Raw genomic sequence first — 22,866 nt, 5'->3', positions numbered from 1 at the left:
ATTAGCATTATGATTTTCTTTTCTTTTCTTTTTTTGGCTTCCCTTCTTTTCCACTTGCTCCTTCCTACCAAGCAGAGGGAATTATGATCTATCCTGGGGCAGGGGAGGGGGAGTTGTTGGACAGCGAATCTGTCTTCTACCACACTCTCTTGCAAATCTTTTAACTAATTTAAGGAGAGACTTTTAAAACCCAAAAGCCAAGCACTGATCCCTATGTTTGTTAAGTTCCCCTATTTCAGAACAGTATCCTGCTGTGGTAGCATGGCTTTATTTTATGGAGAATGCTGAGCAACTCAATCTCTTTTGTTGCCTGGCTAATACCTGTACAGGTTGCTGTTTCAGGATTCTCGTGTGAGCACCACCAAGACACCACCAAGAGAAGCCTGTGAGCTTCTCAGTCTCTGGCACCCAGCACGGTGTCTGTCTGGTACACAGTAGGCGTTTCATACATGCCTATTGAATGACATCCTACCTTACCCAAGAGATATTCTGCTCCAAGTTGTTAAATGTGATTTTTAAGGTCCTCAATGGTAGTTTTCATCCACAACAGAGTTTATTCATAAGTATGAATTTTTTTGACTTTTAAATTAGTCCTTGATTTATTAAAATTAAAAAATTTAAAAAGCCTTGCATTTCATAAGCTTTTAAGTTTAGATTACAAATCTTATTATGTTGTTGATAAGTCCAGCAAGCTCTAACAGTCACTTTTAAGGGGCCTTTGGTTAATGTTTTATCCCATTTACAAACTTGATTGAACTCCTTTTAAACTGCTTTTATAAATTTAATATATTCAATTTCCTTTTAAGTACTATAATAGTCTGACTTAACAACACCTTCCTGAATATTTAAGTAACTCCTGTAAATCTAATACATTAAACTCATAAATATGGTAAACCTTCAGTTCTATTACGTTATTCAGGTCTGTAATATACTTATTAAAATTTGAACTTAAAAATCACAAGTCTAAATCAAGTACATACCTAAAATTAGAATCACAAAGGTGACTCCTTGCTTCATAAGGCCAATTCTCTTAAACATCAGAGAAGTATATAAAGTCCATAAATGCCAAAAATGCACTGACTCCTTAACCTGAAAATATTAATACTACACATATGAGATTCTTAAATATTTCTATACTTATTTTAAAATCATCCTAGTGGTAAAAGATACTGATGCACCAAGAAAATAACTGTGTCATCCCAAACAACCTTCCTTTTCTTTTATTTTTCTCCTCTATACATTTGTTCCCCGACCAACCTGGCTACGTGTCAGTGAAGGCCTTGCCATCAACCGCCTTGGAGATCTCGGCAAAAGCTATTGCCCTCATGGGGTTTCTGTTTCTCTAGCCATAAGAAAATGCATGGGGTTGGGTTAGATGATCTCTAAGGTCTTAACCGTGTAATTCTGGAATTCATATTTTTATGTTTATTCACAAGTATGGTTTTCCATTTAGGCTAACAGGAATGGACAAAATTACTAAATCAGAGCATCTACTGCTCATGGAAAGCTACCATCGCAGAGAATGCCCACCATTGCACATACTATGTTTGCAATCTGCTCCTACTCAGGGTCACCCATTTGGTTGCATGAACCCTAATGATTTTTAGGCTTTTGACTTCAGAGCACAAGCAGTCAAGAAGTCACATCTGGGGCCATCTAGGAAGAGTTTTAAAACTAGAAGGATTCATTTGCAAAGTATATGTTCCAGTTTATTTTGAAAATCATGCCCCTCATTGATGGCTCAGGTCATTGCTACTGCTTCTGAGTACAGTTTGGGGGCTTGAATTAGACATCCTTTTGTTTAAATCCCAGATCCACTCTTTAAAATCATGTGACTTTGCTGACCAATCTTATGCAAACAAACTTGATAATTTAAGATGAAATGAAAATATTCCTGGAAAGCTACAAATCACTGAAACTGATTGAAGAAGTAAAAAATCTAGATAGACCTTTAAGAAGTAAAGGAATAACACCAATACCGCACAAACTCTTCCAAAAAATAGAGGAGAATAAAGCATTCCCAACTCATCTGTGAAACCAGTATGACTCAGATGCTAAAGCCAGAAAAAGACATCATAAGAAAGGAAAACTAAAGACCAATACCCCACATGAACATAGATGTGAAAATCCTCAACAAAACATGAGCAAACCCATCCAAATCCAACAATTTATCTAAAAGATTATACACCATGATCAAATAAGATTTATCCCAGGAATGCAAGGTTGGTTTAACACCCAGAATCAACTAATATGAAACACCAAAAACAACATGATCATCTCAATAGATACAGAAAAAGCATTTGCCAATATCCAACAACTCTTAACAAACTTTGAATAAAAAGGAACTCCCTCAGTCTGGTAAAGGGTGATATGAAAAGCCTACATTGAACATCATACCTAATGGTGAAAGACTAAATGCTTTTCTCCTAACATTAGGACCAAGGCAAGGATATCTGTTGTCACCTCTTTTATTCAACATTGTATGGGAGATTCTAGACAGTGAAATCAGGCAAGAAAAAGAAATAAAAGGCATAAAGACTAGAAAGGAAAAAGAAAAATTGTTTTTATTCACAGATGAGATAATCCCGTATACAGAATATTCTAAGGCAGCAGTCCCCAAGCTTTTTGGCAGCAGGGATGAGTTTCGTGGAAGACAATTTTTCCACGGACCGGGGTGGGGTGGGGGGATGGTTCAGGCGGTAGTGCGAGCGATGGGGAGCCATGGGGAGCGGCAGATGAAGCTTCACTCCCTCATCTGCTGCTCACCTCCTGCTGTGCGGCCCGGTTCCTAACAGGCTGCAGACCGCTACAGGTCCGCGGCCCGGGGATTGGGGACCCCTGTTCTAAGGCATACACAACACCCACACACACACACACACAAAACTGTTAGAACTAACATACAAGAGAATCTTCAAGATCATGAGTTAGGCAAAGATGCAAAAGAATCAAAATTCAAAACTTTGCATCTCAAAAGATACCATTAAGAAAATGAAAAGACAAGAAACAGACGGACAGATTTCCCTGGCGGTGCGGTGGTTAAGAATCCGCCTGCCAATGCAGGGGACACAGGTTCAAGCCCTGGTCCGGGAAGATCCCAAATGCTGCAGAGCAACTAAGCCCGTGTGCCACAACTACTGAGCCTGCACTCTAGACCCCGCAAGCTACAACTACTGAGCCCGCGTGCCACAACTACTGAAGCCCGCGCACCTAGAGCCTGTGCTCTGCAACAAAGAGAAGCCATCGCGATGAGAAGCCTGCGCACCGCAACGAAGCATAGCCTCCGCTTGCGGCAACTGGAGAAACCCCACATGCAGCAACGAAGACCCAACGCAGCCAAAAATAAATAAATAAAATAAATACATTTCTAAAAAAAAAAAGAAAAGAAACAGATTGGGGGAAAATATTTGTAAAACACACATCCAATCAAGGACTCATATTAAGAATTTACAAACATATAAGTACAACTGAATTATAAGATAAATAACCAAAACATGGGCAAAAGATATAAACAGACATTACACACACACACAAACAGGCTGAGAGGTACATGAAAAAATGCTCAACATTATTAGTCATTAGGGAAATGCAAATTAAAACCATAATAAGATACCATTTCATACTCACTAGAATGGCTATAAGAAGTAAGACAGACAATAATAAATGTTGGTGAGAATTTGGAGAAACGGGAACTGCTGAGGGGAAAGTAAAATGGTGCAGTCATTTTGGAAACATTTTGGCAGTTTCTCAAAAAGATAAGCATAAATACTATATAATATGAAATTACATTCTTAGAGAGAAATGAAAGAAAATGAAAACATAAGTCTACCAAAAAATTTGTACACAAATGTTCATAACACTGTAATTCATAATAGCCCCAAACCAGAACAGCCTAAATATCCATCCACTGGTGAGTGGATAGACAAAATATGGTATATTTATACAATGGAGTACTATTCAATAATAAAAAAAGAATGAACTACTGACTCATGTTAATCATGAGTGAACCTCAGAAACATTATGCTAAGTGAAAGAAGCCGGACACAAGACACCACATATAGTGTGATTTCATTTATATGAAATGCTCAGGATATAGAGACAGAAAGTAGATTAGTGGTTGCCTGAAACTCATAAAATGAACAGGGATTAACCTTAAATGGGCATGAGGAACCTTACTGGAGGGATGAAAATGTTCTGGAACTGACTTATGTTGATGGTTGTACTATTTGGTAAAGTTACTGAAAATTATTGAATCATACACTTGAATTGAGATGATTTTATGATATGTGAAATATACTTCAATAAAGTTGTTAAAGAAAATCATGTGACTTTGGGCAGGTGGCTAACTTCTCGATGCTTTAGCTTTTCATCTGTAATATGGGGATAATGAAAATATTTACTTTACAGGGTCATTGGACAGATCAAGAGAGAAAACAAATATATAATGTTTAAAGTTAGACTGCCTATCACATGATAAACACTCAATGAAATACTAGTTTCTATGATTATTTTGAAATATCAGAAAAAAGGTCTGAAGGAATAAGAGGTTTGTTTCATTTATAAATGATACTGATATATTAAAAACCACTTGAAAAGACATGAGTGCTTATTAAATGTACATTACTAAGTGAAAGAAGCCAATTTGAAAAGGCTACATACCATATGCTTCCAAGTATATGACATTCTGGAAAAGGCAAAACTATGGAGACAGTAAAAAGATCAGTGGTTGTCAGGGGTCGGGTGTAGGGTGTGGCGTAGGATGAATAGGTGGAGCCCAGAGGATTTTTAGGATAGTAAAAATACTCTGAATGATACCACAACGATGGACACGTCATTATACATTTGTCCAAACCCATAAAAACGTAGAACACCAAGAGTGAACTGTAATGTGAACTATGTATCTTGGTTGATGTGTCAGTGTAGGTTCATCACTCGTAAAAAATGTACCACTTTGATGGGGATGTTGATAATGCAGGAGGCTATGTATGTGTAAGGCAAGGTGTGTATATGGGAACTCTCTATACCTTCCTCTCAATTTTGCTGTGAACTTAAATTATTCTAAAAAAGCAAAGTCTTAATAATAATTAAAAAAACCCACTTATCTCTTTTCCAACCCTAAATTTTCTATCTGTAGCATGGAAAAACTGGTAGGAAAGGGGAAAATAACTTGTGGGAAACAGAAAATTGGGCTTAACAGGTCAAATAGGCAAAAAATTCATTTTAAGGGATAATAAAACTAGAAATATTTGTCATTTCTTTTTATGAAATTCCAACTTGGTAGAAGTGAAAGATTTTGTTAGCCAAAGAAAACTTCAATCAAGACCCAGTAATGTTTTTCTTTTTTATTTAAGATGTTTAAGTATGTGAAACATTTTTACGGTTCCAAAGTCAAAATTACACTATAAAGTACATCAGGAAGTCTAGCTTCTATACTCATTTCCTCTACCCTGTTCCTTCTTCCCTCTATAGGTAATCTTTTTTTGGGGGGGTGGGGGGGGTTTGCAATTAACTCTCAAATTTTTTCTTTTTTTAAACTATAAAGAAATCCCCTTTCTTACCAAAAGATACCACAATATAAACCTTCTCCCCCTGCTTCTTGTTTTCACTTAACAATATATCCTCGTGATTATGCCATGTGGTAGACATTCCTCTGTTTCAGTGGCATAGTCCTCCATTGTGTAATGCACCATGGTTTACTCAGCCAGTTTCTTGGTGATGATCATTTAGATTGTTTTCAGTTTTTTACTATTATTCATAATGCTGCAATGCATAGCCTTGAAGTTGCTGTAAATTTAAGGTGCAAACTATGAACATTCCTTGGCATCTGAATGAGTTTGTCCTTCGGCAGACCAAGCTAGCTATGGCTTATATAACTGATCCAATACTGTTTGTGATGAAATTCCATTTGGACTACGTGTTAGTTTAAATCACTTTGAAATTATTTATTTTTCTAAGCTAAAATGTTTTGGAAACAAATCCTTGATAGAGATGCCATTTGTTACTGACCATCCTGTCAATATGTAAATCCAATATGTAAATATTGGATTGCTTCCTGCATACAACCAAATTCTTTGACTATCTTTAATTAATATTTCTGGGACTTTCCATTTCATTGTATCAACTCATTTCATTTTCATTATTAAAGTGGGGAAAGCTGGGGTCTAAAAAAATTTATCAAGTCAAATGTCAGGTATCTGGAGTTTGATAGAGCCCTAGATATATTTTGCAAAGACTTTTTAAAAAAATATTTATTTATTTATTTATTTGGTAGCGCCAAGTCTTAGTTGCAGCTCGCCAGCTCCCTAGTTGTGGCATGTGAATTCCCAGCCGAGGCATGTGTGTGGGATCTAGTTCCCTGACCAGGGATCGAACCCAGGCCCCCTGTATTGGGAGTGCAGAGTCCTAACCACTGTGCCACCAGGGAAGTCCCTGTAAAGACTTTTAAGTGTCTTGAGTCTTTACAAACATTTCTATTTTTTTAAATACATTTATTTATTTATTTATTTATTTATTTATCTTTTTATTTTTGGCTGTGTTGGGTCTTCATTGCTGCGAACGGAATTTCTCTAGCTGTGGTGAGTGGGGGCTACTCTCCGTTGTGGTGCGTGGGCTTCTCACTGCGGTGGCTTCTCTTGTTGTGGAGAACGGGCTCTAGGTGCGTGGGCTTCAGTAGTTGTGCTGTGCAGGCTTCAGTAGTTGTGGCTCTCGGGGTCTAGAGCGCAGGCTCAGTAGTTGTGGTGCACGCGCTTAGTTGCTCTGCGGCATGTGGGATCTTCCCGGACCAGGGCCCAAACCTGTGTCCCCTGCATTGGCAGGCAGATTCTTAACCACCGTGCCACCAGGGAAATCCCCAAACATTTCTATTTTTAACTTTTATTGATTTTTTTTTTTATACAAGTCACCTGTATTCACTGGAGAAAAATTAGGAAGTTTAGACAAGCAGACGAACAAAGACTACCTAAAAACCCAACCCCCTATGATAACCGATATTAGCATTTGTCTTTCTAGAATTTTTCAAGGAACATAACATCTTCTCTACCCCAACACACATGCTTATGTAATTTTCCATCCTTTGTCCTATATGCAGTTTAAAGGAAATCTCATCTTTTCTATTTATTAGGTTTTTTTCCTTTAACTTTGCTGTTTGCTTTGCGTACCATATAGATTTTATTTTTTTCTGTTTCCCCATCATTGTTAGCTCTTTGTATTTCTCTCTATAGTGTTTACCTGGGAAATAGAAAATCAGGTTTTCTTTTTTTCTGGATAAATAAATTGAAAGCCCCCAATATTTGTTTCCCATGGTCTTCTAAGTCCTTGAACTGCCCTCTGTGTTTGCGCAAGGGCCATTCACTGATTACTAAAAGGAAGTAAGTATATGAGACCCAGCGGAGACCTGTTCTTGGAGAGACTGGTTACACAGAAATGTAAGTCAAGCAGATTCTCCATGACCATTACTCTTCTATTCAAAAGATTCACTGGAAAAGAGTTATTCCTGCAGGTGCTTTCTGTGCTCATGATTGCCTATATCTTGTTCTAACTACTAAAACTGAATATCTAATTAAAACCTGAGAAATTTTATTGACCAAAAATAATTCCCGATAATGAACTGAAGTTTAAATTTTTCTATATGGATGGATTTTGACATTTTGCACACTAGAGTTGTGTACCTAGGGCAGAGGTGGGGCATTTTTCCCTGCCATGGGTCATTGGAATCAGGGACCACATGAAAGTATTTTAATTACTGTGTTTTATTACTTTTTTTAAAGGAAGAGATATATATGAACGATAAAACTACCTGATCATTTATTTAACAAGTGGGAACAGAAAACATTAAAAATTAAATTTTTAAATATGTTTTTATGTCATTTTATAGTCAGTTAAACAAGATGGTAAAAACAATGGTGAGATATAAGTAGAGACAAGCAGAGAGTAGACCAGCAAAAGTGAAGAAGACAGATAAGAGGGGTAAAGGGTGGGGAGATGTAGACTAAATACCACTGCCCAAAGCAGGAGAGGAACACATGCAGAGAGAAAGAAGTTGGTTAAGAAAGTCATTTAGAGAGCAATTTGACAGTATCTATCAAATATTTACGTTCCTAACTCTTTAACCCAGCAGTAGTACTTCTGAGTATCTATATGACAGAAATATTCATGTAGGTATACAGGGATGTTTAGTGGAGCATGTTAATATCAGCAAAAAACTATGTACAATTTAAATGTTGGACAGTAAGAAAATGGTTAAATAGGTAAAAGTACATTCATTCAGTGGAAATATAGGCAGTCATTGAAAAGAATAAGGTAGAGGGTATGTATACTGATGTGGAAAGATAGGCACATATGCAATAAAGTAAAAAAAGTATGTTGCCAAACATTATGTGTAGTACGATTCCAATTTTGTAAAAGCAAAAAGTGTGTATATATTATATGTGCATACCTCGAAAAATAGTCTAGGTTGATAAACTTAACTGTTGATAGTTTTGGATGGGAAAGTTTAAATTGTTACAATGGTATTTATTAGTCTTTGAGAAGATGAACATAAGAGAATAACTCATGTGTCTGAATGCATTGAGAAGAAATTTCACAACTGGGCTTGAGTTATTCTCTGAATTCTAGCAGGAGCCCAAACAAATTCAGTTTAGAGCTGAGCCAGGCCTGCAGCTCTTTCTCATTTCTAGTGTACACCATTGAGTCCAGACCTATGTAATTCAGTTCTCAGATATTAATAGACAATTTTAATTACAATTGTGGGATTTTGGGGAAAGCCATTGAAGGAAAGGGGATTTTCTCATCTGTAATTTGGGGATAATAATAATCCTTGCCTTAAGTAATTATTTTGAGTGTTAACTGTAGTAATATATATAAAATGCCTAGCTCAGTGCCTGGTACATGGTCAGGATTCATAATGCAAGCCACTATTGTTATTAATATTTTGGAGAGGTTCAGGATCAAATTCCCATTTTTCTAGGCCTTCATTTTTTAAATTTATGATTCCGTGTAGCATTGAAAGCAATTTGAAATGTGGAATTGGAAGTAGACAAAATTACCTAAGATTTTATTCTAGGCCATCACAGCTTATGCTCTATGCCTGTATGAGGAAGAATCTTTTGTTCATTTTGACTCCAATCTCATTACGACTCAATTATCTGATAATTTGTATTAGTCATTAAGGCAGTCTCCAAAAAGTATCTTCATTTCCTGAGTATAGACTTTTTAACTTTAATAATGTATATAATAACTTATATAATTTTGGACATTTTTATTATTTTTAAATGAAGCAACTTTCAACACATTAAATTTATTCCAAGAGATGACATTAGGCCGTGTTCTTATCTGCTTTCTTGAGTAGATTTAATGTACTTCCACATTCTTAAAATGTATTTATAATAGCTTCATAATTACAAGTGATGCTTTTTAAATGTGTTGTCTTCTCAGAAAACAGTGACTCTGACTTGTAGTTTTTATGAATTTTGCTATTTCCTTAATGCTTCAACTTCACCCGCTCATAGGAAGAAAAAGATCAAGTTACACAAACAGCCAGTTCAGATGTAGATGTTAGGAAAGCCAGGCAGCGCTGACTCATGGTTACCATGCATGGCGGGAAGGAGGCTGTTGTATTCCTGGTCATATTTATTTAATAATTTAATTTAATAATTGAGAAAACTATGTACTTAGAAAACAATCTGCCCTTTAGTGGAGACATGTAAATAAGACATTTGTATTTAAAAAAAATTTTTTTTATTTTTTAATTTTAATAAAAAAAAAAAATTTTGGCCACACCGTGCGGCACGCGGGATCTTAGTTCTCCGACTGGGGGTTGAACCCACGCCCCCTGCAGTGGAAGCTTGGAGTCTTAACCACTGGACCGCCAGGGAAGTCCCAAGACATTTGCATTTTTGAAACAATTTTTTTTTTAATCAAAGGACCAAGGATTCCCTTAAGTGTAATAATAATTCAGTACCCTCTCTCTAATATGCATTATCACGGTTCGATGCCCGTAACAGGGTAATATGACACCATGTATGGTACAAGTGCTGTTCCTCATCCCCTCCAATCCCACTCCCACCCACTCTCTATCGCCTGCCCCCCCAGTCCTTCCCCATCCCCCCACCACTGTGCCACACATCTGTGATGGGCATCACTAATCATTTAGCAAATGTTTTTCCATTGACCCTGCATGTGACCTCAGAATCCCTTGAAATACTGAGCCCCAGGTAACCACTTCCAGTTAACTGCTACAAAGGAGGAAACCTATCAAAATTCCAAGGTTTAGCAAATATTGGCAATATATCTAGTAGTTTAGGCAAGTCAGCTCCCAAAGCAGTTAGTTCAATTTTTTCAAAAGCCAGCCACATTATTTTCGGACATAATGTAAATAAAAATAGTTAATTTTTGGCAGAGATCTTTACTTTTCAAACCGCTGTTTCAACACAATACTGGTAAAGTTTGCACAACTAACTCTATAACTACAATGTATAAGTAGCATTATCTGAAGAAAAGTTGATTGTGAAACAGCTGACACTTAGGCAGATTCTTATCAGCTAAGTGTGAATGTGTCCCAAACTTCTCCTGCTTTGAACCAGATTTCTCACTGACCTTCCTTCTTTGCTATCCTACCAGCATATAGTATAGATGTTGTTTTCTGCCCCATGAACATTCACCACCATATCCCTACATTGTGGCAGATGGAGAGATGTGTGGCCTGGCAATTTTTTGGAGATCTTCCCTGCCTGTTCACTACTGCTGAGTAGTTTTATGACTTGGGTTCATTTAGTATGGAAGGGGAAATAAATCTGACCCTCATGCCATATAACACACACATTTTTCATTGTTTGGTGACACTTTTGTAAAGACAGGCTTGTCCTGAATCCCAGGTGCCATGAAGATCATTCTATCATGCCACAGATATTTGTTAGATTCCTACAGTGTATACACCACCGTGCCCAGAGCACCTGTGTTAGGTGCTTCTAATGGTTGTTAGGATTGCAGGAAAGGAAACAAAAACTTTGAACTCTGCTTTAATATGGAATTGGTTTCCAGATCCCAAGTGCAGACTATTGTCAATGCTTTGAAACCCCCCGGTTGCTTGACATTTGTCACCATCTTTCTAACCAAGAGGTCTTTCCCCTGAACCTTTGGTTCATCATCAATTATGGTTATTAATTATGATTAAGTTCATCATCAATATTCTATTAATAAGCAAAGAATATTTTCTTATATAATGGGAGTACCAAAGCTGATTTCTGTCAACGCAAGAATATAAAGATTAACATTTGTTCCTTACCATATTGTAGTGGACTTTCATAAATACATCAAGAGCAGAATCTGATGGCTTAGGGAGTGCATCACATAAACTCCAGCTTGGGTGTTATGCCGGTGATGTCCTTAAATGATGTTCCCTTCTTTTGGCGGTGGTATTTAAGGACGATACTTCTATTTCATAGATAGGCCATGTACCAATCAAGGTAGGCAATATTATGTTATTGTAAGGGAGAAGAAATAATTTTCCCTCCACTCTGGTGAGTTCTTGGCTTAGGCCCCTGTAATAAAAGACAAAGAGAAAAACAAACAGAAGTTTATAAATATGTACACCTCACATATACATGGGAGATACCCAGGGAAATTGAGGAACTCTGAGGTGGCTTAGAATTCAGGATAAAATGCCATCTTAATAAGGAAAGGGGAGGAGGAATGTAGGACTATTAAGGGAGAGTAAATTATTTTTAGGAAAGTTGAATGGGCCCTTAGAAGAATAGATGGGAGGTATGACAGTTTGTGACAAAGTTTGTCTGGGCGTAGTGTTGACTTCTAGTCTTCTCTCCTGTGATAAGAGTCAGTCTTCCCTGGCAGGGGATTTATGACAACTGAGTTTGTTTTGGAGGATTTGTCTTTAGGCAGATAAGGAGATATCAGAGAAACATTCCAGGATGTGTCAATCTTATGCCACGTCCATGCTGCTGACATGCTCTTTCGTGATCACTGTGTCAGGGAAACAGAGGACTGAAGAGTGGAGCAATGACCATTAAATGCTTCCACCAATAAAATGTAGCAGAGGAGATGTGTGCCACTTCCAGGCTCATGGAAGGACTGCAAGGAAGTCACTTGGCCATGTTCATCTTTAAGGAAGTAAGCTCACCCTTCCATGAGCTTGGAAGTAGAGGGTGCCTGAGCATTGATGAAAAGAATGCTTGCCTGTTGGCCGACTTCAGGCCATTGGAAAATCCAGAAGAACTTTTGTCTTTCCTTTGACTAGTGAACTCGAAAAACAAATAAATGTCCCTGAATGAAATTTTCTTTAGTGTGAGGGTGATGAAATAAATGTGGGAAATGCTTCCAGATTATTGAAGTGACTGTGTCACAAAAATTAGAAGTAACTATTAGTAATCTATATATGTTGGTATCTTCAGAAATATGAACTTATTATACTCCTTAAGGGAGATCATATTTGCACCTCTTCTTAGAGGACTCATGTACTGTGGTTGGCAGAATGATGGTGCCCTAAAAATGTTCACGTCCTAATCCCTGGAACCTATGAATACGTTGTGTTACAGGGCAAGGAGGAGTTAAGGTTGAAGACAAAATCTAATCAGCTGACTTTAAGATAAAGAGATTATCCAGGATTACTTGGCTGGGCCCCAAATAATCACTAGCGTCCTTTAAAGTGGAAGAGGAAGGTGGAAGAGGAGGTCAGAACCGAGAGATGGCAGCACAGGAAAACTTGGGCTAATATTGCTAGCTCTGAAGATGGAGGAAGGGGACCATATGCCAAGACTGGGCAGGCTCTAGAAGCTGTAAAAGGCAAGGAAATGGATTCACCCCTAGAGCCTCCAGAAGGCATGCAGCCCTGCTGACACCTTGATTTATCCTAATGAGACCCATTTCAGACTTCTCACCTCTAGAACTGTAAGATAATAAACGTGTGCTGTTTTAAGCCACTAAGTATAGGTAATGTGTTATAGCAACAGTAGGAAACTAACACATGTTCCATGCCTTCTCTAGAAGAAAGGTTAGGGCAGAACAAGTATTCAGAGGAGTGACTGATGGATGGCTTTGGAACAGGTGACGTCTAGGTTGATATGCTAGAGGATGACTTTGTGTATGATGCTTTATTTGGTTAAGAAAAAGAAGATTGGAATTATGGATAATGTGTACAACCAGACTACCTTGAATCTAGGGTGTAGTCAAGGTGAATAGGAAAGTTCCTCTTTTCCAAGGATTATTGTGCTTGCCATTAAAAAACCTGTTTTTGCATTAATGCATGACTCTACAGGCCCTCTATATAAACATATATATGTGAACATATACATACATATGAATATATATAGCATATATTTCGCTCCCCTGAAGAGATCCCCAAAGAACGTAAAATACAACAAAGTTGTTATTTAGAATAACCGGCAGCTAGAACACATACAGAGAGACAAGAATTTGGCTCAGAATAAAAAACTGTTGAAGACTGTTCAATGAATGGCCCGAAAGATTACCAATGGTAGACACCCAACTAGACAGGTTGCTAACAATCATTATCTTTTACTAGATCCCCATAGACAAGCATCCTTTTCTATTTTGTTTGCTAAAATTCTGCACTGATCAGAATTAGAAGTACTCCTAAGCTCCTTTCTTTCTCTGCTAACCTATGCCACTTACCATTATTCTCCTCCCCACTTCCTCTCCTAATTACCAGGAGCCGTGTTCTACTCAAGAGTGTTATATTTCGGCCATTAGTAGCTGCTTTACAATAACGATGGCAAAAGATCGCTAATAGTTCTATTATTTATTTATTTCACTACCACCTTGTTCTAAAAAGAATTTAAGGTGGGTTGCAAAAATGCATGCAATACAGCAAGATGAAACAAAGATTACTATAGCGAAGAAATTAAGGCAAAAGGAAGATAAAGGTGGGAAGAATAAGAAACTGCGAGTACAAAATATGCTCCGTGAGGCTATGAGCCCTTGCCAGGCGTGGACCCCAATTTTGGCCCTGGCTTTCTAGCAGTCAACTCAAAAGGGGGAAAGCGATCAGTGACATGAGTCACAAGTCAGTTACTTGGTCAGAAGCAGCGCAATAATTCCTGGAATTTAGACAAGAGAGAAATGTCTCTCATAAGGCTCTGAAATGAGCACCTTTGTGGAATTCCCCACCTGGAAGAAACAACAAATTCCTCAGGGCTATGTCTTGGTACAGCCTTCAGTATCGGCCTGTGATGTCATCCCCCAGCAGAATTCATCACAAACTCTCTCCCAGGGCTTCCCTGGTGGCGCAGTGGTTGACAATCTGCCTGCCAATGCAGGGGACACGGGTTCGAGCCCTGGTCTGGGAAGATCCCACATGCCACGGAGCAGCTGGGCCCGTGAGCCACAATTACTGAGCCTGCACGTCTGGAGCCTGTGCTCCACAACAAGAGAGGCCGCGACAGTGAGAGGCCCGCGCACCGCGATGAAGAGTGGCCCCCGCTCGCCACAACTAGAGAAAGCCCTCGCACAGAAACGAAGACCCAACACAGCCATAAATAAATAAATAAATAAAAATTTTAAAAAAAGGAAAAAAAGAAGAGGAAAAACTCTCTCCCGGGGATCAAAGGGACGTATTCCAGGTACTCTATGCACTGCTGGTTTAACCACACAGATTAAGAGGGTCTAGAGGAAGAGGGTGAGCACCTTCCATAAACATTTCTTCTCAGCTGGACCCTGCTGGAGTTAAAAGTGTATGTTCTTTCCTGTGCTTCAGTGAAAGGGTGAACAGCCAAAGCACTTGCAGAGAACTTCAAGGTTTGGGAAAGGGCTTCAGTCTCCCTTTTTTGTGTTTGGGAGATTTAAGAGGGGAACCCCTCAGGCCCAGCAGAGACACCAGGAGGAAGGAAGGGTGTGTGGCTATGTGTGACGTGTTACAAAGGATTGGAGGCGGAGTGGTGGTGGTGTTGGGTCTCAGGCTTCTCTGGGGTGTGGACAGTCCTCTCCCAGCAGCAGAAGCAGTTCAGCTCTGGGACTTCCCTGGCGGTCCAGTGGTTAAGACTCCACGCTTCCACTGCAGGGGACACGGGTTCAATCCCTGGTCAGGGAACTAAGATCCCTCATACTGCGTGGCCGAAAAAAAAAAGAAGCAGTTCAGCTCTTTATGCTGTTGCCTTCAAGGGTGCCTGGGTCCAGGAGTCACTGGGCAGAGCAAGCTCCCCTCTGTGTGCTGGGGACCCATAGCCATCGGTGAGGATTTGTCTTCATCTCGGGCTCCCTCCCACATGCAGGCCTCCTCCGGGGCTCTGCGTGTTCACCTGGCACCCTGACATGTTGTAAACAAAGATCACTGATGCTGTCCCCCAGCAGCCCAGCACCTGCCTCTCAAAAACTCCTGAGGCCTCAGTGAGGTTTGGGAACCCCTCCAGGCTCCAGCAGTGGCCACTCACGTTTTTCTAGCGGCATTGTCCTTGTACATTTTTGGCAGCAAGAGGAAATAATGAACATGTGTTCTTGCAAAAATACTCCAATTCATTCTTCACACTACAGTCCCCGTGCTCTTTCTAAAACATAAATCTCATCATGTCACTTCCCTGATGAAAACCTGCGCATTCTTTCCATGCCCCTCAGGATAAAGCTGCAGGTTTGAGTACGGTCAGCCAGATTCTCAGTTATCTCTAGAGCCTCAACCCTCCCCATTTCTCCTCCTTTCCGCTTGTCACCACTGCTTCTCTACAGTTGTCCACACTTCCATCCTTTCGGCTGACTTACTCCTACTTCTATTTCAGGTGACAGCCCAGAAAATAATTCCTGCGGGGAGTGGTCCTGGAGGTGCCTCTGCTGGGTGCTCCAGCGGCATCCTTTGCCTTCTCCAACACAGCATTGTGTTAGGAAAATGCCAGCTGCAGAGACAAACCCCAACATTTCAGTGGCTTGATGCAAAAGAATTTTATTTCTCCCTCATCTAACCATCCAATGCAGGTGCTCCTGGCTGTCAGGTGGTTCTCTCCAGGGTTATTCAAGGCGCCAAGCTCTTTCCATATTGTTGCTTTGCCATCTTCTAGGGCCTCTGAGTCTTCAGCATGCACATGGGGCAGGAGAGACGGGGGCTGGAAGGCACACATGCACTTTACTGCTTCGATGTGAGGGCGTCCCTTGTCCCTTCCACGCCGATCCCATCGGCATGAACATGGTGTCATGTCGTTGCCAGGGGCAGCTACTGTCCACTGACAGTGCTATAATGTGGAAGGAAGAGCACAAATTTTGGTGGGCACACAGGCTCCTCAAGAGCCTTATTTTAATTGCCCATGGCTCGACTAGACTCTGAACTCAGTGAGGGGAAAGAAGGTGACACTCACTGTTAGATCCCTTTGCCAGCACCGTCCCTGGCACTTTGGGGCAGAGAGTGACTGATAAGTGCTTGGCTGGAGGAGGGAGTGGGTCATGTAGACAAGTCCTCCTCTTGAATACCCTCCCCCATACTGTGAGCGCTGGGGAGAGAGAGCCAGCAGGCAGACAGGTGCTGCTTGCTGCTTCTGCCAGGCAAGCCCCTCTAAAAAGAGCCAATTCCCTTCACAGAAAGGCATTCATTGTGAGCGGAGAGGTTCCGTAATCACAGGTGCCCGTCAAGGCATGAGCCTCCTCTTGGATGATGGGGCCTTCTGATTAAAGACTTGTTACTGGTACTTTACGGGGCAGAGAGAAAATGTGCTGCTGTTGCTGTTGCTGTGATGCTGGAATTGCAGCTCCACAGCACATCTGGCACCTGCCTCTGAGTCCAAGGAGATGGGTGGCGAATGCTTTTTTTCTCCTCTTCTTTATAAGTCAGCTACATCTTTAAAGTGTCTCTTCACAAGCCATTTTTTTTGCATATGTTGTTATGAGCATATAATAGTAAGAAGGCAATCACCTATCATATTGTCTGGGTAGAAAAGAAGTAATCAATAGACATGATGTCTAATTGACTTATGAAATGGGAAAAACAGAATTCACTAATCTCAAGCAGTGAGATTTTTCTGTTTCTGAAAATCCTCAGGTAGGACAGTAGTGCCTCAACTTGTGAAACTGGGACCTTCTGCTCTACAATTTGAGGCCCAAATAGTGACCCAGGGTTATGTCACAAATGAAAACACTGGAGGGTCCTATCCCCACAGTCCCATATGGGGAGGAAGTCTGGTACTCCGCTCTGCAAGGTTCCCTTCTTCTAAGTCAAAAAGCCCAGGGCTGACTCAGTCCAAAGGGTTCAGTATTCATTGCCTTTGGTGTCGCTGCAGAAAGTCCACCGGTCTTGGTGATATAGTTCAGCACATGCTACCCCAAATCTGACACATTGGCATACTGAATATTTCAAGCAGGAAGGTCACTCCGACCTCCTCCCCCCTTGCCCTTCTTCCCTGAAATAGATCATAAAACCTTCCCGTGAGAGGTCCCCTCCCTATATCTGGAGGAAAGGAGCATCCTTATCTCTGAAGACAAAGGGATGCCAAGAAGAACCTGAACAAACGAGCCTTGCTAAGTTTCCCCCAGTTTACTGCACTTATACTCCTTAAGTTATCCTATTCCTGCATGACTGTCCACTTGCCATCAAACCTAGCATAAAAATACACAGGTCCAGCTGTTCTGGGGGGTTTTCATTTCACTGTGAATGCTCCCGTGTAAAACTTACTTTAGGTAAATATGTATGCTTTTCTCCTGTTAATCTGCCTTTGTCAGTTGACTTTTCAGGCCCAGCCAGGGACTCTAAAAGGATGGAGGGAAACTTTCTCTTCCCCAACACCGGGCAGCCCCCATCCAGTGCAGGCGGCATGGCGGAAGTCCAGCAGCATGTTGCTGTCTAGGGTCTTGCCAGTTTTCTCAGGGTTTGGGGGAAGGAGAAAGCCTCCTTTCCCCCTTGTCAGTGGTCCTCTCAGCTGTGGGCACTGCAGGCCAAAGGGGCAGTAGGGAGCCAGGTTACAGCTCTCCAGTGAGATGGTCCTGTTCAGGGCAGTGACGTCTCCATCTCCAGGACAGCCAGGGCAGAGCAGAATGGCCTCATTTGATGCCTCTCTGCTCATGGCTGAAGAGCCAGCCCCCTGGACTTGGTTGTGTAGACCCCGAGGGTCAAGCTGGCATGAATCGCACTGCCCCTCCCTAGCCCTCAGTTTTGGCTACAGCCATTCCAGGCCTTAAGAGGTGCCTGTGACTCTGAACTGCAGAGATGTTCTTGGTTCTTTTCCTCCAGGAAGGCCCAGGATATCTGACCCCTTCCAGGGACCATCCTTCTCCAAACAGTGAATTCCTATATCCCCTACCGCTAATAAAAATCATTAATATTTATGAGCACTTACTACGTGCAGGCATTGTTTTAAATCTTTTACACGGATTAGCTCATTTAATCTTCACACACACACACACAAATTAAGTAGGCCTTAATTTCATCCTCATATTTTGTAGAAGGAAATTAAGGCACAAAGAAAGTAATTGCCCCAAATTAGGCAGTGTCCAGTTTGAACCCACACTCCACAGGCCAGTTTCTTCATTTGCTCCCTGCTCCCTCATTTACACAACAAAAATCAATTTTTCTCAGAACAGAGATGGGCCCCAGGCCACTGGACTTTCCTGCTATTGTCACCAGCAAAGCTCACTGGGATCCCCAGGAAAAATCAGATGGAATGTAGGTCATAATGTCTAACCTTTTGGGTTTAGTCTAGTTTCACTTGCCTACAGGGGGCTGTGTACAGAGGCCTTGCACCTAACACATCGGATTAGAGTTCCCAGCACAGAACCCATGCTCCCGACACCCCAAGTTGGCTTACCATAGGCAGAAGTGCGGCGCAGGATACCTCCATTCGAGATGGCGTTGTCGTCAGCAGAGACTCTGCCCCTGGCGCTGAGATCTGGAGCCGCGAGCAACGCGCCTGCGCCCAACCTGTGAGAAAGCTCGCTGCCCCCTTCCCCGCGACCAGACCCTGTAACGCAGCCCTGCCCACAGCTCGTTGGGCAGAGTGTGTGCTCTATAGTGGGAGCCAACACCTGTCCATTCTTTTATCAAAGACTAAAACTTGACTTTGTGTCTGAACCAAACTCAGTCTCATTCTGTTGGTGCAAGCAATACCAGGCAGGAGGACCCTTCTTGGGACCCGGACTTGAAAGAGTCAGAACATTAACATTATTAAAAATGTACACAATGAAGAAGTTTAAAAAATACAGAGTAAATCCCTCAACCCCCACTTAATCATCCCTCACCACAGGTGATGGCTTAGAACAGCTGGGTATGCATCCTTCCAAAACTCCCAGCCTTTGAGAACATGCCCATGTGTTTCTACAAAACTGGAATCATTTCTACAAAGCAAAGAGTGGAATAGCTGGTGGTGTCTTTTGCACAAAAGTATTTTGCAAGAAACTTCAATCTCTGGGCACTTGGCTGTGCTTATAATTCAGAGAGGTCTTCCTGACCACCTTAGTAAAAGTAGCACCAGTGATATAGACGGAATGCTTGTGTCGTTCCCAAATTCATGTGTAGAAACCTAATCCCCAAGGTGATGGTATTAGGAGTTGAGGCCTTTGGGAGACAATTAGGTCACTAGGTATTAGGGTGGAGCCCTCATGAATGGGATTAGTGCCCTTTTAAAAGAGAACCCAGAGAGCTCTCTTACCTCTTCCACCATGGGAGGTTACAGTGAGAAGATGTATGAACCAGGACGCAGGTTCACATCAGACAGCGAATCCACTAGTGCTTTGAACTTAGACTTCCCAGCCTCCAGAACTGTGAAGAATAAATGTTTGTTGTATAAGCCACCCGGTCTCTAGAGTTCTGTGATAACAGCCTGAACAGAACCAGGCACGGTACACACACAGAACTAGATTCCCCATGAGCCCCTAAGTTTATTGCATACTAGAGAAAGATTTGCTTTGCTTCATGTCTTGTGCTCTGTATGCTAGTGGAATGAAGCATGTGCTCTCTTAGGCGCTGCATCAGACCAGGATACTGGAGCCATTCTCTTCCCTTTGCCCAGTCTTTCCATCTGAAGTAGGGCAGCGCCTTCTCGCTTGCATGTGGCCAGTCATGCTTTCTCCTGTGAGATGCTCCAGCCAGACCTAAAATGCTTGAAGCCTGGAGACTAAGACCTTCTGCTTTCTGGACTTTAAGACCCTAGGAAGAGTTACCCCAGCCTTGGTAGGCAGCTTTTTGGATTTCAGTTTTCCCTGGGAGGAGTAATGTGGGAGGTCCCGTGTGCTTTTGGAGCACATGGTGGCTGACAGTGTTCTTTTGCAGGCTTCCAGGTGTTCACTGCAGCCTCTGGAGAGAGGGAGGGAGGGAGGGGTCACTGTCAGGAGTGGCACACGCTTTGCTGAAGGTGACTCAATGAGGCGGGGCAGAGCTGGCACTAAGAGCCCTCAGACCCTGTACTGCCTCTCCCTCCTCACATCCATTCAACTGCCTCTTCTAAGTGGTACTTTTAAATGCAGATAAGGGCTTCCCTGGTGCCGCAGTGGTTAAGAATCCGCCTGCCAATACAGGGGACACGGGTTCGAGCCCTGGTTCGGGAAGATCCCACATGCCGCGGAGCAACTAAGCCTGTGTGCCACAACTACTGAGCCCACGTGCTACAACTACTGAAGCCCACACACCTAGAGCCCATGCTCTGCAACAAGAGAAGCCACTGCAGTGAGAAGCCCACACACCACAACAAAGAGTAGCCCCCGCTCGCCGCAACTAGAGAAAAACCATGTGCAGCAATGAAGACCCAATGCAGCCAAAAATAAATAAATAAAATAAATTAATAAATGCAGATAAGGATGCTCCCAAGAGAAAATTCCTCCTCTTAAAGTTTATTGTCCACCCCCCACCCCACCCCACCCCCAATTAATGGTCATTCTGGCTCCTTAGACTGTAATATAATTGTGATCTGCTTGGTGGAAAAAGATTATTCTATTTAATTGTCAAATTTACAAAAGTATTAAATTAGGAATTGATTTTTAAAAAACTCACCAAAAGCTTTCTTTAAACAGAGAGGTACCTTGGAGGCATTTCACATTATTTGATTTACAAACACTTGATTGGCACACAAACTTTCATGGAAAATACACTGTGTAGAGAGGAAGGTAGACAAGTGTGATTTGCATGGGCACAACTTGTGTGCTGCTTCCAAACCTTGTACAGATCCTATGATTTGATCTATTGTACTCTATATGTTGTGATCACCTGTTTTCCTGTCTGTTATTGCCATTATAGCGTGAGTCCTTTGCTGGCAGGGAGCACATCTTAATCATCTGTGTATCTCCAATATACAGTAGGGTTGTTGACAGCTGAGTTCATGTCTTATTTTCTTTCTATCCTTGGCACCTGATTTGGGGACTGGCATTTGGGGACACTCAGAAAATATTTATTGAACTGAAATAGCTAAATACAAGTTTCCCTCTTTGGAAGTAGTATGGATTTTTGTACTTGTAAAATTCCTCTCATTAGTATAGCCCATTAAAACAATTATTTCATGTTCCTGGCCATAGGCTATCTGTAGGAACTCTGGCTTCCCAGTGATGAATTCATTTATAGAATATCTATCATGTACCAGGCACTGAGCTAGTTCGTAGGGATACAGTGAGCAAGGCACATGGGGTTTCTGCCCCTGTGGAGCTTATGGTCAAGGGGACAAGGCAGAGGGATGAGAAATAACAACAGCATGGTAAGTCCTGGTAAGAGCAGAGGGCAGGAATGGAAGTGATGTTTGCACTAAGACCAGAAGGACAGGGTGGAGTTAGGCAGGCAGTGCAGAAGGGAAAGAGGACCTGGGTGCAAGGAATTGAAATTTGGCAGGGTCAGACGCTAGAGAGGAAGCCTCAGAGAGGGCAGAGACGGTGGGGAGGTTGGCCAGGGTGGGTTGGCAGAGGCTGCGTTACCTACATGCAAGACTTTGGAGTGGATACTGAGGAGGGGGAGGGGAAACATGAAAGGTGACTGGCTGCAGAATGGAGGATGAATCTGAGAGACCAATACTTGGATCAGTTTGGATTTTTAATGTCCAAGCGAGCATTTATTGTGGAGATAAATGAAGACCAACCAAATGAGAATAAGCAAAGGTTATTTACTCTGAGCTTGCTATACAAGGGAGTGAGCCACCATCACCTGCATTTTGGTAGAGCCTCGAAGGCAGGTAGAGGAGTGGGAAGGCTTTATAGCTCGGAAAAGGGGAAAGCTTGAGTTTCCTATTATCAACAGGGAGAACTACAGTATTTACAGTTGCAGGTATTTAAATTAGAGTTGCAAATAAGAGCAATCACTTTCATTAATGTGTATTAAACTCCCCTAAATATTTATTCCTAATTATATAATTAGTCAATTAATTGTAATGGTCTAAGACACACTGAAACAGAGCAGGACCCTACGGTCACGTTGCCCCCCATGTCCTCCGCCTGCCTTTTGTCTGTGGAAAAACTTTAGCCAAAGAATAAGTTTAATCAGAGAAGTGAGAAAATGCAAAAACAAAGAAAACAGTCCAACAAGATTAAATAATAATAGTTTAGTCATTAAGCATAATTCAGGACCTTTAGTTCCTCCTCAAGGGTTATAGATAATATTCTGACCCATATCCTGTGAGCTGTCTTGTAGATACTGAAACCCTGACCAGGTGGAAGAAGTCAACTACATGATGACCAGAGTGTAGCCATGACATAAGCTGCCACAATTCCACGAATTGGCCTCAAAGAAATGGGAACAAACCGACCCTGGAACTGAAGACTAACTGTACCTAAAACAATTAAGATGACGCTGATCAGACCACCGATGACCAATTTCAAGATGACTGTCAGAGCTGACTGTGCTGTTTCTGCACGTAGCCCCTTCCCCCTCAGCCTGTAAAAGCTCTTGCCCACTGATTGTCAGTGGAGGGAGTCAGCCTTTGGACAGGCGTCTGCCCTGCGGCCCGCCGCACCCCTACTGGT

The 22,866-nt window shown here is 41.6% G+C and overlaps 1 long non-coding RNA gene across 1 annotated transcript in view; it reads right to left on the bottom strand.

Moving 5' to 3' along the window:
* Positions 1–11,298: 11,298 nt before the first annotated feature.
* The window catches only part of LOC137773134 (uncharacterized), a 46,684-nt gene continuing 35,116 nt past the window's right edge, over positions 11,299–22,866 (bottom strand). Inside the window, exon 3 of the long non-coding RNA XR_011075653.1 lies at positions 11,299–11,534. This is a non-coding gene — a long non-coding RNA (uncharacterized lncRNA). The remainder of the gene's footprint in view (positions 11,535–22,866) is intronic.

The sequence above is a fragment of the Eschrichtius robustus genome, chromosome 12 (assembly GCF_028021215.1).
Source record: "Eschrichtius robustus isolate mEscRob2 chromosome 12, mEscRob2.pri, whole genome shotgun sequence".
NCBI classification, from domain to species: Eukaryota; Metazoa; Chordata; class Mammalia; order Artiodactyla; family Eschrichtiidae; genus Eschrichtius; species Eschrichtius robustus.
The sequence above is the reverse complement of the archived record's forward strand: the minus strand, read 5'-3'. Positions and strand labels throughout refer to the sequence as shown.